Source organism: Giraffa tippelskirchi, chromosome 3 (genome assembly GCF_054371585.1).
Source record: "Giraffa tippelskirchi isolate mGirTip1 chromosome 3, T2T-mGirTip1v1.2.pri, whole genome shotgun sequence".
In the NCBI taxonomy this organism is placed as follows: domain Eukaryota; kingdom Metazoa; phylum Chordata; class Mammalia; order Artiodactyla; family Giraffidae; genus Giraffa; species Giraffa tippelskirchi.
Window position 1 is genome coordinate 70,684,053 of NC_137277.1, and position 15,099 is coordinate 70,699,151.

General features: G+C 36.3%; 1 long non-coding RNA gene across 1 annotated transcript; it reads right to left on the minus strand.

Moving 5' to 3' along the window:
* Positions 1-5,825: 5,825 nt before the first annotated feature.
* Positions 5,826-14,582, minus strand: LOC145541840 (uncharacterized). The gene is made up of 2 exons (XR_014079340.1): positions 8,997-14,582; positions 5,826-6,104 (listed from the first exon to the last, which is right to left on the minus strand). It is a non-coding gene; the product is annotated as an uncharacterized LOC145541840 (long non-coding RNA).
* Between the last annotated feature and the right edge of the window lie 517 nt (positions 14,583-15,099).

The window sequence follows — 15,099 nt, forward strand, 5'->3', positions numbered from 1 at the left end:
CATCCTGTATACTTTTTGCCAAGATTATAGAATCAGCTGCTTTTTTTCCAAGAAGTACCCTAGTTCCTTTTACTAGAAATCAAGATCTAGGTAACATGTGCTCATTGTTACTAAAGTGCGCTGCTTCTGGGTCCTCTAAGCTGACAAAGCAGGGAACAATATGTGTGAATAATAACTGGTACATACTCACATATCTATAAATATTTTATATGTAACTATTTTAATCTAAAAGAGGGGCTTTTGCTGATGTATACAAATTCCATCGATTTCCACAAGATCATTGTAGTCTTCTTCCTTTGCTTATCTGTAATATTCCATTCCAGAAGTGAGAAATCTGGCTATTATCATTGGCTATAGGTTCACTTAATTGTTTAATCACAATATACATGTGTAGTGGTGTTAGAATTATTAAACCCTACCCCCATGTGAAATAACTCTAATAACTAGAGCATATTGCTCATGCATAGTTCCCTTTGCCTCTAGTCTTGTAGACTCCACTTCTTTTCAAGTTTATTTAGGCCAGGACATTTACTCCCTCCCCTTTCAGTGAACTTGTTTCACACATTCATAATACAGTTAGATTGTTTTACTGCATTCTGCCTTTCATCCTGGGATCCCGCAATATCTTCAGCGATTTTTAAAATTTTTCATGCATTAAGGTTCTGTCTTTTGCTGCAATGTCATGTACCCACCATTACAGTGTCAGACAAAATACTTTCACTGCCTTAGATTGTTTTCTATGCTTCATCTATCAAATCCTCTCCCATTCCCCAAACTCTTGGCAAACACATATTTTTACCATGGCTTCAGTTTTGCCTTTTCCATAATAAAATATTCTTTGAATCAACTTCCTTCAGTTAGAAATATGCATTTAAGATTCACCAATGACTTTTCATGGTTTAATAGCTCACATCTTTTTTCCCTTTAATAGTATTACATGAATATACATTGTACAAGTATACCACAGTTGGTTTATACATTCACCTATTGAAGGATATCTTGGTTGCTTCCAGTTTTTGGCAATTATGAAAAAAGCTGCTATAAGCATTCACATGCAGGTTTTTGTGAAACATAAATTTCCAAATGTCTTGGATAAATAACCATGCAAATGTTTATTGAATCGAATGGTAGGGCCATACTTAATTTTGTAAAAAGCTGCCAAACTGTCTTCCAAGTGGCTGTACCATTTTCCATTTTCAGCAGCAATTAATCTGAGTTTCTATTGTGCAACATCCTTGGCTGCAGTCAGCACTGTCAGTATTTTGGATTTCAGCCAAATATTGAGGTCACCAAAAATTTCATTCGGGTTTTCTCTGTAACATCTTATGGAAGCCATAAGATTATTTAATGTAGAATAATGTAGAAATAATGTACATTATTTAATGTAGAAGTCCTAGTTTAGAAAAGGCAGATATCATTAAGGATAGACAAAGCTCTCACACTTTATACTTTTTCCGAGAATCATCAAGTCCACTTCAGAATACTTTAACATTAGTAATTTGGGGAGACAACACATCCTGAATAAGTTATCTCTATGCATGAATTTTATTTCCACCATAAAATGAAGCTAGAATCAAAGTTACAACTAACAATTAGAGCTGAACAACTTTCCTATTTAACATACAACATTGTTGATTATATTAATCATATTTTATATTACATCCCCAGTACTTATCTGGGGATAAATTAAATTGGAAGTCTATACCTTTTGACTGCCTTCAGCCAGTGGTGGTGCCTTCCCCCACCACTGGTAAATACAAATTTGATATATTTTCCTATTAGTTTGTTTGTTTTTGAAGTATAATTGACCTACACTGTGTTAGTTCTTGTTACAAAGCATAGCAATTCCATATTTTTGCACATTTCAAAGCAATCACCACAAGTCTAGTTACCTTACTAAGATATTATTACATAGCTATTGAATATATTTCCCACACTGGACATTTCATAGCTGTGACTCATTTATTTTGCAGCTGGAAGTTTGTGCCTCTTAATCTCCCTCACTTATTTTTTCCCTTTCCCCACCCCCTCCCTTCTGGAAACCGTGTTTTTTTTCTGTATCCGTAACTTTGTTTCTGTTTTGTTTGTTCATTTGTTTTCTTTTTCAGATTCCACAAAAATGTGAGATCTTACAGTTCTTGTCTTTCTCTATCGAACTTATTTCACTAAGCATAATACCCCAGGATGGTCCACGTTGTCACAAATGGTAAGATTTCATTCTTTTTATGGTTAATATTCCATTGTGTGTGTGTGTGTGTGTATGCATACCACATCTCTTTTATCCATTCATCTATTGATGGGAATTGAGGGTGCTTCCATATCTTGGCTACTGTAAATAATGCTGCAATAAACATAGGAATGCATTTATCTTTTCAAATTAGTGCTTTTATTCTTTTAAGATAAATATCTAGAAGTGGAATTGCTGGGTGATATGGTAGCTCTATTTTTAACTTTTTGAGAAAACTCCATACTGTTTTCCATAGTAGGTGCCCCCAAATTTACATTCCCACCAACAGGGTAGCAAGCTCCCCTTTTCTCCATGTCCTTGCCAACACTTGTTATTTGTTGTCTTTTTGATAACAGCCGTTCTGACAGGTATGAGGTGATATCTTATTGTGGTTTTGATTTGCATGTCTCTGATGATTAGTGATACTGAACATCTTTTCATGTGCCTGTAAGCCATCTGTGTCTTTGGGAAAAGGTTTATTCAGATACTCTGCCCATTTCCTAATCACGTTGTTTGTTTACTTGATGTCTAGTTATATGAGTTCTTTGGATATTAACCCCTTGTCAGATATAATGTTTGCAAAATCTTTTCACATTCAGTAGGTGGTCTTCTAATTTTGTTGATCCATTTCCTCTGCTGTGCAAAAGCTTTGCAGTTTCATGTAGTCCCATTTGTTTATTTTTGCTTTTATTTCCCTTGCTGAAGGAGACAGTTTCCCCCCCCCCCAAAAAACCTACTAAAACTAATGCCAAACACCTTACTCCAAACGTGTTCTAGTAAAAGTTTTATAGTTTCAAGTCTTACAGTTAAGTCTTTAATCCATTTTTAATCACATGATTTGATATTTGAATTCTTCATTTTAATAAGGTATCTACAAATTGTGGTCTTTAGACTCTTCATATAGAAACCTACTAGTCCATGTTGAACTTCCATACATAGCGAAATAAAGGATTATGACAAAGTAATCAGAAGTTTCTGTCAAATTATCCAAACAATTTAATATACTCTGGGAGAAACCTAAGCTAGAACAGTTGAACCTAAGCTAGAACAGTTGAACAGATGAACCTAAGTTCATCACAGCACTAATCGATGATTTCTACTCTACTGAAATAGTTCAGTGGAAGATATTGAATAAAGTTTTGTCAATATGTAGTGCTAAATTAATAGGGAATCAGAAAAAGCATCACTTATATGGGTGTAGGGTAACTTAAAAATATTGTGTAGAATGAATGAACATTATATAGCATTAAAAACACATTAAAATTAAGAAGTAGAAACTTATTAGTGAATTTATTTTCACAAAATCGATGATACAAAACCAAACATGTTTAATGAATATGTACATATTCATTGTATTTTTTTTTTCAAAATTTGAAGTTTGTACGAAAGCTTAAACATAGTGGGCTTCTCTGCCTCTCAAGTTAAATCTATGTATTTATTGCTATAAATAAATAGAAATCACTTATTTCTATCTCCAAAATTGCCTTGGCTCTAATTCATATCAATTTACAATCAATATGAAGTGTCAAATAATAAAGCCAAGAATAACTTTATGAGAACATCTGAATAAGTATGTCTTTTAAGATTAGAAAAAATGCTTCTATATGGAACCCTATATCTATACAAAAGTATTTTGTAATTTGTAATTACAATTCATTTAGGCAGGATAGAAATATTTAGATGCAATAAGTTTGACTGAAATGTATAACTGATGCTCTTTGCAACTCTCTTTTGAGATTCTACATCTAAGAAAATAAAAGGCAACATGGAATTGCTGTTCAACACTGTCCACTTTAGATCCACATTTTTTAGTTTGCTAATAACTTTTCCATATTATGCTGATCTGCAATTTTTGAAACCATATTTTTAACCCAAGCAGTTGGCATAATTTCTAGAGTAACTGCTTTATTCTGGGAAATCTGGCTGCCATGATTAGTGGTTTGACTACAGTATTTCCATAAGAGTAAGTTCCCACTGATGTATTTGTGGTTTCACATATACCAAGAAATATTCTGTGATGAGTGCTGGAAGGAAAAGATTGTTCATCTCACAATGATCTTTCTGGCCACATAGACATACCACAATCTATATCAGTAATCTTGAAATTTTGGCAGTCATAAATATGCATTAGACAGTTTTCTTTTGATGTTTTAGCCTTTAGGAAATGAAAGAAAAAGAAATATGTCTCTAAACTTTTTCCAAATTTTCTATTGAATACCTCAAGCTACTTTAATAATTGACTTAGACCAATTTCAGAGTTACATTTCTAGAATCTTTAGTTTTATGTACATATACTGAGAGAGAGAAAGAGAGGGAGAAAAGGATGGTGGTAGGGAGAGAGAGAGAGAGACTTCTCATGCTGGAAAGGGAGAGCAGTCAGAGTGCAGATGCAGCCAGGGAGCAGAAATTCCAATTGTTCCTTAAAAGCATGTGCAGTTAAGGCACATAAAAGAATCAGTGGAGGACAATAACTTGTTTTTTCTTTCAGTCTATACCCACCAAGGAGAACAGACTCCAGTCACCATAAAAGGACTTCATCAGAGAAGGCTTTTAATACAAAGCATCTGTCTCAAGTTTTTTAAATGTGACTTCAGTTTTCCTCTTAAATACCATCACTGCTGACCTTTTGAAACAGAGCTGAAGTTTCTCTCTGCTTGAAATTGTTCATTCTCATGAAGAACAATAATCAATTAATGCATTTATTTTAGTCTCACTTGGCCTTTCTTGAGAGCAAGCACATTCCAAAATAGCTCTCTGTGCTCTTTAAGTCCTAGTTACACTGTTTCATTTTACATCTGAAAAGTGAATTTGCTAGAGCAATTTTCCTGATAATTGTTAAAGATAAGTGGTATTACATGAAAGTTAATAACACATAATATATGATATAAAAATCATATATTTTTATATGGTAAAGGCTGTTCAGCTGTTAAACAGGCTTTAACGTATAAAATTCAAAATGATAAAACATGTTCTTCATCTTACTCTTCAATTTATTTTGTTTTGTTAGTTGTTAGACAATTTTCATGAATTGCTTTTTGGGACATTTTTGTACAATTTTCCTTTGACCTTCTAATTTTTAGTTGGGGAACAGTACGGGAAACAATCTGGTTTTGATGGAATCCCAAATTTTTGTAAGTGTGTGTGTTCTAAATAAACTCAACTAGGTCATATGACTCATGTGCTTTCCATGGTCTCATTGACTTTATGTCTACAAACTTTCTAATTAATTTTGCTTGATCATATAGACGTTTCTAATTATTTCTTTTAAAACACTGAACTATTTGCTAAGAAAGAGGTACTGCTTTAGGGTTTATTTGGCAAGATAACTTCGAAAGGTTTGTACAAATTCGCTCAATTTGCATAGCAAAAATAAATACTTGAGCCTCTTGTGGTTTTCAAGGACAGCTGTTTTCTCTAGTTTCAGCTCTATGATTAAGCCTTAAGGAAGGGACGCAGGGTGATGAGAAATTCAATTGGTGCCTTTGGAAGATCTACCAGGCATGCTGGGGATTTGTATGTTCTCTGTTTTTCTTTTCTTTATAGTACAGTAATAAGAAAAACTTTACCAAAAAGTGACACAAAGGCGTATAACACAACATATGTCAAAGGCAAGTTTTATTTGAATCAGTTTCGTGAGAATATTCTAACCTTTACCTTCTCACAAATGAAGTTTTGTTATAAAACCAAAGCACATATAAACAAGACAAATTCTATGTGAACATAGCTATTTGACTTCATGTAAACATATTTAAGAATACTTGTACTTTGCTATTTTATTATAGGTTTATTTTATACATGTCAGCATTTTTTGCTAGCATTTGTAAGGTTTAATGTTTACTTGGAAAAGATGCTGCTGCTGCTGCTGCTGCTGCTGCTGCTGCCAAATCGCTTCAGTCATGTCCGACTCTGTGCGACCCCATAGACGGCAGCCCACCAGGCTCCACCGTCCCTGGGATTCTCCAGGCAAGAATACTGGAGTGGGTTGCCATTTCCTTCTCCAGTGCATGAAAGGGAAAAGTGAAAGTGAAGTCACTCAGTCGTGTCCGACTCTTAGCTACCCCATGGACTGTAGCCTACCAGGCTCCTCCATCCATGGGATTTTCCAGGCAAGATGGGGCCTCTGAATTCCTTTGAGACATGATCATTTATCTTGAAGTTATCCTGAAAATGCAGCAAGCCAGTAATACTTTTGAAGAGGATAGACCCCATTTCTGCTCTGTAAATATGCCCTGAGTCTGTGTCCCTAGGAGTATGAAAAGTTGAGAAATGAGAGAATGTTAGAACCATGCTTTTGCCTTGCATTCAGATTTATTATGAAGGTACAGAACTCTTCTCTGATTACTCACGGGTAATCTTTACCTTGCCTGCCAATGCAGGGGGCATTAGTTTGATCCCTGGGTCAGAAAAATCCCCTGATGAAGGAAATGACTACCACTCCAGTATTATCACTTGGGAAATCCCATGGACAGAGGAGCCTGGTGGGCTACAGTCCATGGAATCGCAGGAGAGTCGGACATGACTTAGCAACTAAACAACAACAATAGTGGAACTGTACACACAGATTTTGAGATGGTGGGATCTTCCTGACCCAGGGATTGAACTTGGGTCTCCAGCATTGCAGGCAGATTCTTTACCATCTGAGACACCAGTGAATCTCACTTTGAGATGATACACAGATACAAAGGCTGGGACAGTTTTGTGGTTTCTACTCTCCTTTTTAAAGGGACTCTGGCCAGCCAAATGCTTCATGAACCTAGGAGGCATTGATTCAATATTTATTTATAACTATAATGTAAATAAAAGATGAAATATAGCTTTCTATGACGTTCTTAAGCTTTGGTTTATTTGGAGGACTTTCTTCCTTTTATGCCAAGAATAGCTAATGTTCAAGAATGTTATTCCCAAAGTCAAAGATCAGTCTAGAGCTATAACCATGTCACATCACAGTATGAAGTTTTACATCTTCATTCATTAATTCACTGTAGATCAGACTGAGTTGTTTTAAACCAAACACAGTTTATATAAGTAATCTTTTTAAAAATAAGTTAAAAATTCATGTAATGTATGGTTAAGATATTTTCAAAATCTAGTGATTCTAAGAAAGAGATACATATTTTTCTAATCACCATGGATGTCAGGAAGTCATGAAAGAAGTGGCCAGCTTATCTTCAGGCATTTTCCTGTTTAATTCCTTTTATGTAGAAAAGATGAAAACTGGAGGCATTTACCAGAGATCTAGGGGGGAATTAAAGAGGATTTACTGTAGAAACAGTTTTTTACAAAATTGCATCATACTGTTTACTCCCTAGCCTGCAAATGGTCCAAATTGTCTGAAAAATGAACAGGGCAGGTATCTGTGCTTAGTTCTTTGCTAAGTGTGGGTTAGTTTTTAACTCTAAACATTTACAACTATCTCCTATCTGTCTCCTCCCACTCTTTGTACTGTCCAGTACAAGTTTTATTTTGTTTTCAATTAAAGTAGATACTGTGAATAAAATAAATGAAGAGCTAAATAGATAAATGAGGTGTGTGTGTTTGTGTATGTATATGAGAGAAAATGGTTTAAGATGATTCTTTGCCAAAATCTGTGTTCAAACATTTCCTACATGTACTTAGTTACTTATTGCCAATTATTAAATGACACTGATATTAAACTTTAAAAAGTATGTAAAAAAGTGAAGAGACATGAAGCACTGGAAAAGAGCAACAATTTTGAATTAGTCCCAGAGCTACATTAATTTTTTTCAAATATTAGTAGACTTCACCATAAAATTCTTTTATTTTTTTCTTTCAAAATGTAGCCAAGAAACTAACATCTTTCTTTGCTTTCTTTACAGGAAAGAACGAGTATCTGGATTATTTCCAGGCCATCCAGACAGCTATTTCAACTGGAACAAGTGACCTTTGGAACAGACTAGAACATAGCAGACTGGCCAGACAGAGGGGAGGGAGTAGTCAACTGGGAAGGCCCCCAGCATGTTCCTATGAAATGTCATTTGAAGTAAGAGGACAGTAAAAAGCTAAGGACAAATAAACGAACTTAAAAATATTTAAAGCCAATGAAAACTGTATGACCACAACATGGGAATGAAGGAAAGACGCAGTTTGAATCTTTACCTATCATTCTTTTCTGTTTTTTAATTTTTATTTTTATTGGAGCATAGCTGTCCAACAATGTCGTGTTAGTTTCTGTTGTACAGCAAAATGAGTCAACTATAGTATACATATATCTCCTTTTTTGGGTTTCCTCCCCTTTTAGGTCACCACAGGGCACTGAGTAGGATTCCCTGTGCTCTATACCAGGTTCTCATTAGTTGTCTATTTTATACACAGTAGTGTATATATGTCGATACCAATCTCCCAATCTACCCCATCCCCTACTTTCCCTCCTTGATGTCCATACGTTTGTTCTCCATATCTGTGTCTCTATTTCTGCTTTGCAAATAGGTTCATCAGTACCATTTTTCTAGATTCCACATATGTGCATTAATATATTATTATTTGATTTTCTCTTTCTTACTTCAGTCTGTATGACAGTCTCTAGGTCTATCCATGTGTCTGCAAATGGCACAATTTTGTTCCCTTTTATGGCTGAGTAGTGTTCCATTGTTGGAGAAGGAAATGGCAGCCCACTCCAATATTCTTGCCTGGAGAATCTCAGGGACAGAGGGGCCTGGTGGGGTGCTGTCTGTGGGGTCACACAGAGTCAGACACGACTGAAACGACTTAGCAGCAGCAGCAGCAGTGTTCCATTGTATATATGTGCCACCTCTTCTTCATTCAGCTTTCTGCTGATGGACATTTAGGCTGCTTCCATGTCCTAGCTGTTATAAATAGTATTATTCTTTAATTCACATGCTCAACAAATATAGTTCTCCACCTGCTGAGTACATGCAATGTCCCTTAACTATACAACATTAATCTTTGAATCTTCACACCCTCATTGAAGCTATAATAATCAATTAATAAATACTATTAACATAATTAATATAAATAGTCAATTTTCTACCTCCCTTGACTGAGCCAGATTTCCTTAGTCTATGAATCTATGGTGATTAATAGATGCTCATAGGGAATGTCAAGGTTTTTATTTAGCAAATCATTGCTGCATAAGATAACAGTTAAAATTATGGTAAAGATTTTATTAGAGAGGACAAAGTGATTATATTCTCCTAATATTTACTTGGAAGGCATATTGATCTTTTCTTTCACAGAGAGCATATGAAGTTTTAGCTTACATTATTAGCAATAAACATACTAAAGAATCATTAAACATTTTACTGAACACTTTGTGAATAAAGTGTTGTGTGTGGCACCAAAGAAGATACAAAACTGTCAAAGAATCCTTCATTAACGTTTTTGGAGAATAAGTAGAAAAGTTTAGAAAAGTACATTATTAAAAATTAATTTTAACTGTTTCTAAGAGAGTATTTTATTGATTTTTTGCAAATATACTAGTAATGATAAGTTGATAAACCATGATTTATTGAGAAAATGCCATGAGATTTCAGAATGTCTTTAGCAGAGAATTTCATTAGGTCCAGCGCATGCTGGGGAATTCTTTTAAGAAGATAGCTTCTATAGCTTCTAGCCAGACTTTCTTTAATGAGAACAGCAACACTTGAAAGTCTAATGCAAGTTCCAAAGTGCCTATAGAGCTGCTTGCAAACTGGAAATGTTTGGCTCAATGATTCTGAGTGTGCCTCTGAATAAACTCCAAAAATATGGCTAAATGTAAATATAAGGTAATTAGCAAAGTTTTAGTTATGTAACTGCAGTGGTACTATTGGGCTTCCCTAGTAGTTCAGCGATAAAGAATCCTCCTGCAATGTAGAAGACACAGATTTGATCTCTGGGTCAGGAAGATTCCCTGGAGGAGGAAATAGCAACTGACTCCAGTATTCTTGTCTGAAAAACCCCATGGACAGATGAGTCTGGTGGGCTATAGTCCATAGGGTTACAAAGAGTTGGATATGACTAGGTGTGACAAGTGAGTGAGGGGTACTGTTAGCTCACACAAAACCCAATGTTTTTGATATAGAAATAAGAAATTCAGCTATTTCAATTTATTGTATAGTGCCAGAAAAATATGAAATGAGCTTTTAAACTCCTTATTTTGTACATCATTTAACTATGATTTTAGAAGTAGTGGGTCTTAGGATCCATGAACTGAGTGGAAAGAATGGATTCAGAGAAAGATAGTATCTTCTGCTAGTGGTATCTTCTGCTACTAGTAATATCTTCTTCTAGGTGGCACCAATGGTAAAAAAATTACCTGCCAATGTAGGAGACACAAGAGACACAGGTGTGATCCCTGGGTCTGGAAGACCGCCTGGAGGAGGAAATGTAAACCCATGCCGGTATTCTTGCTTGAGAATCCCATGGTCAGAGAATCCTAGAGGGCTATGGTCCATGGGGTCACAAAGAGTTGGACATGACTGAAGCAAATTAGCACAGAACAGCACAATATCTTCTGCTATGTAATAATACCCAATTTCACAAAAATTAACTTCAAAGTTAATTTTTATACCCAATTTTACAAAAATTAACTTGAGGTTAATCAAGACCTTCTAGAACTAACACCCAAAAAAGATGTCCTTTTCATTATAGGGGACTGGAATGCAAAAGTAGGAAGTCAAGAGATACCTGGAGTAACAGGCAAATTTGGCCTTGGGGTACAAAACAAAGCAGGTAAAAGGCTAACAGAGTTTTGCCAAAATAACACACTGGTCATAGCAAATACCCTTGTCCAACAACACAAAAGACTCTACATATGGACATCACCAGATGGTCAATATGGAAATCAGATTGATTACATCCTTTGCAGCCAAAGATGGAGAAGCTCTATACAGTCAGCAAAAACAAGACCGGGAGCTGATGTGGCTCAGATCATGAACTCCTTCTTACCAAATTCAGACTTAGATTGACCTAAATCAAATCCCTTACGATTATACAGTCGAAGTGACAAATAGATTCAAGGGACTAGATCTGATAGATAGAGTGCCTGAAGAACTATGGATGGAGGTTCGTGACGTTGTACAAGAGGCAGTGATCAAAACCATCCTCAAGAAAAAGAGACACAAAAAGGCAAAATGGTTCCCTGAGGAGGCCTTACAAATAGCTGAGAAAAGAAGAGAAGCGAAAGGTAAAGGAGAAAAGGAAAGATATACCCATTTGAATGCAGAGTTCCAAAGAATAGCAAGGAGGGAGAAGAAAGCCTTCCTCAGTGATCAATGCAAAGAAATAGAGGAAAGCAATAGAATGGGAAAGACGAGAGAGCTCTTCAAGAAAATTAGAGATACCAAGGGAACATTTCATGCAAGGATGGGCACAATTAAGGGCAGAAATGGTATGGACCTAACAGAAACAGAAGATATTAAGAAGAGGTGGCAAGAATACATAGAAGAACTTTACAAAAAAGATCTTCATGACCCAGATAACCACAATGGTGTGATCACTTACCTAGAGCCAGACATCCTGGAATGTGAACTCAAGTGGGCCCTAGGAAGCATCACTACAAACAAAGCTAGTGGAAGTGATGGAATTCCAGTTGAGCTATTTCAAATCCTAAAAGATGAGGCTATGAAAGTGCTGCACTCAAAAAAAAAAAAAAAAAAGAAAGGAAGTGCTACACTCAATATGTCAGCAAATTTGGAAAACTCAGCATTGGCCACAGAACTGGAAAAGGTCAGTTTTCATTCCAATCCCAAAGAAAGGCAATGCCAAAGAATGTTCAAACTACCACACAATTTCACTCATCTCACACATTAGCAAAGTAATGCTCAAAATTCTCCAAGCCAGGCTTCAACAGCATGTGAACCACGAACTTCCAGATGTTCAAGGTGGATTTCGAAAAGACAGAGGAACCAGAGATCAGCTTGCCAACATCCGTTGGATCATTGAAAAAGCAAGAGAGTTCAAAAAAAAAAAAATCTACTTTTGCTTTATTGACTATGCTAAAGTCTTTGACTGTGTGGGTCACAATAAACTGGAAAATTCTTCAAGAGATAGGAATACCAGACCACCTGACCTGCCTCATGAGAAATCTGTATGCAGATAAACAAGCAACAGTTAGAACTGAGAGAGTTAATTCCTAGGCAGGATGATAAGAGGTCTGAGGTTCCCGAGGAGGAGAGAGGAGTCTGGGCTTCTCAAGGAGGAGGATAGGACAAAATCAATGTTTAGAAAAAACTGTTACAGCTGCCTCAGATGGTATTTATGGTAGACAATATAAGGAAAATAAGAGGCAAAAAAGAACCAGGCAAAAGACTGAAGCCCCAACAATGGCTGTTAGATCTACTCTGAAACAGCCTGAGAAAAATGCCCAGAGGGACCCAGCTGAAAAGAGAGGGACTTGTTATTACTGTGGTAAGGAGGAGCATCTCAAGCGGGATTGCCCTCAGGCATCTAAGCCACCCCTGGCTTGAGGTCCGGTCTTCAAAGATCACAGTGAAGAGACTGCCTTCTGAGGTGTGGGCCCCAGGGGTCAGACTTTCAAGATAATCTGGACTGAAAGTGCCTGGGGGTCCTCACACAAGCTCCTGTCCTAATTACACCTGAGGAACCCAGGGAAATAATAACTGTGGAGGGCCAATCAGTCGATTTATTTTGGACATTAAGGCAACTTTCTGCTCACTAATGTCCCTGGTCTGCTTTCCTCCCAATCCACTACCATAATGGGGCTGCTTCAATAAGCCAAATATGTTTCAATCATTGATTTGAAGGATGCTTTCTAGAGTTAAACCTATATTAGATCACCCTCTACCTATGACTTTAAGACAATTGAGAGCATTCTTGGGCATTACAGGCTACTGCCACATTTGGATTCCAGGTTATGGGGAACTTGCCTGTCCCTTATATAAACTTATAATTGATGCCCACTCTCACCACTACTATTCAACATAATTTTGGAAGTTATGGCCACAGCAATCAGAGCAGAAAAAGAAATAAAAGGAATCCAGATTGGAAAAGAAGAAGCAAAATTCTCACTGTTTGCAAATGACGTGATTCTCTACATAGAAAACCCTAAAGACTCCACCAGAAAATTACTAGAACTAATTAATGAATATAGTAAAGTTGAAGGATATAAAATTAACACACAGAAATCCCTTGCATTCCTATACACTAACAATGAGAAAACAGAAAGAGAAATTAAGGAAACAATTCCATTCACCATTGCAATGAAAAGAATAAAATACTTAGGCATATATCTGCCTAAAGAAACAAAAGACCTATATGTAGAAAACTATAAAACACTGATGAAAGAAATCAAAGAGGACACAAACAGATGGAGAAATATACCATGTTCATGAATTGGAAGAATCAATATAGTGAAAATGAGTATACTACCCAAAGCAATCTATAGATACAATACAATCCTTATCAAGCTACCAAAGGTATTTTTCAGAGAATTAGAACAAATAATTTCACAATTTGTCTGGAATTACAAAAAGCCTCGAATAGCCAAAGCAATGTTGAGAAAGAGAATGAAACTGGAGGAATCAACCTGCCTAACTTCAGGGTATACTACATAGCAATAGTCATCAAGACAGTATGGTACTGGCACAAAGACAGAAATATAGATCAATGGAACAAAACAGAAAGCCCAGAGATAAATCCACGCACCTATGGACACCTTATCTTCGACAAAGGAGGCAAGAATATACAATGGAGAAAAGACAATCTCTTTAACAAGTGGTGCTAGGAAAACTGGTCAACCACTTGTAAAAGAATGAAACTAGAACACTTTCTAACACCATACACAAAAATAAACTCAAAATGGATTAAAGATCTAAATGTAAGACCAGAAACCATAAAACTCCTAGAGGAAAACATAGGCAAAACACTCTCTGACATAAATCAACAGCAGAATCCTCTATGACCCACCTCCCAGAGTAATGGATAGAAAAGCAAAAATAAACAAATGGGACCTAATTAAACTTAAAAGCTTTTGCACCACAAAGGAAACTATAAGCAAGGTGAAAAGACAGCCTTCAGAATGGGAGAAAATAATAGCAAACAAAGTAACTGACAAAGAATTAATCTCTAAAATATATAAGCAGCTCCTGCAGCTCAATTCCAGGAAAATAAGTGACCCAATCAAAAAATGGACCAAAGAACTAAACCGACATTTCTCCAAAGAAGACATACAGATGGCTAACAAACACATGAAAAGATGCTCAACATCACTCATTATCAGAGAAATGCAAATCAAAACCACAAGGAGGTACCATCTCACACTGGTCAGAATGGTTGCTATCAAAAAGTCTACAAACAATAAATGCTCGAGAAGGTGTGGAGAAAAGGGAACCCTCTTATGCTGTTGGTGGGAATGCAATCTAGAACAGCCACTATGAAGAACAGTGTGGAGATTCTTTAAAAAACTGGAAATAGAACTGCCATACGACGCAACAATCCCACTGCTGGGCATACACACCAAGGAAACCAGAATCGAAAGAGACACGTCTACCCCAATGTTCATCTCAGCACTGTTTACAATAGCCAGCACATGGAAGCAACCTAGGTGTCCATCAGCAGATGAATGGATAAGAAAGCTGTGGTACATATACACAATGGAATATTACTCAGCTATTAAAAAGAATGCATTTGAATCAGTCCCAATGAGGTGGATGAAACTGGAGCCTGTTATACAGAGTGAAGTAAGTCAGAAGAAAAAACACCAATACAGTATATTAATGCATATATATGGAATTTAGAAAGATGGTAACGATGACCCTATACGTGAGACAGCAAAAGAGATACAGATGTAAAGAGACTTTTGGACTCTGTGGGAAAAGGTGAGGGTGGGATGATTTGAGAGAATAGCACTGAAACATGTGTATTATCATATGTGAAATAGATCGCCAGTCCAG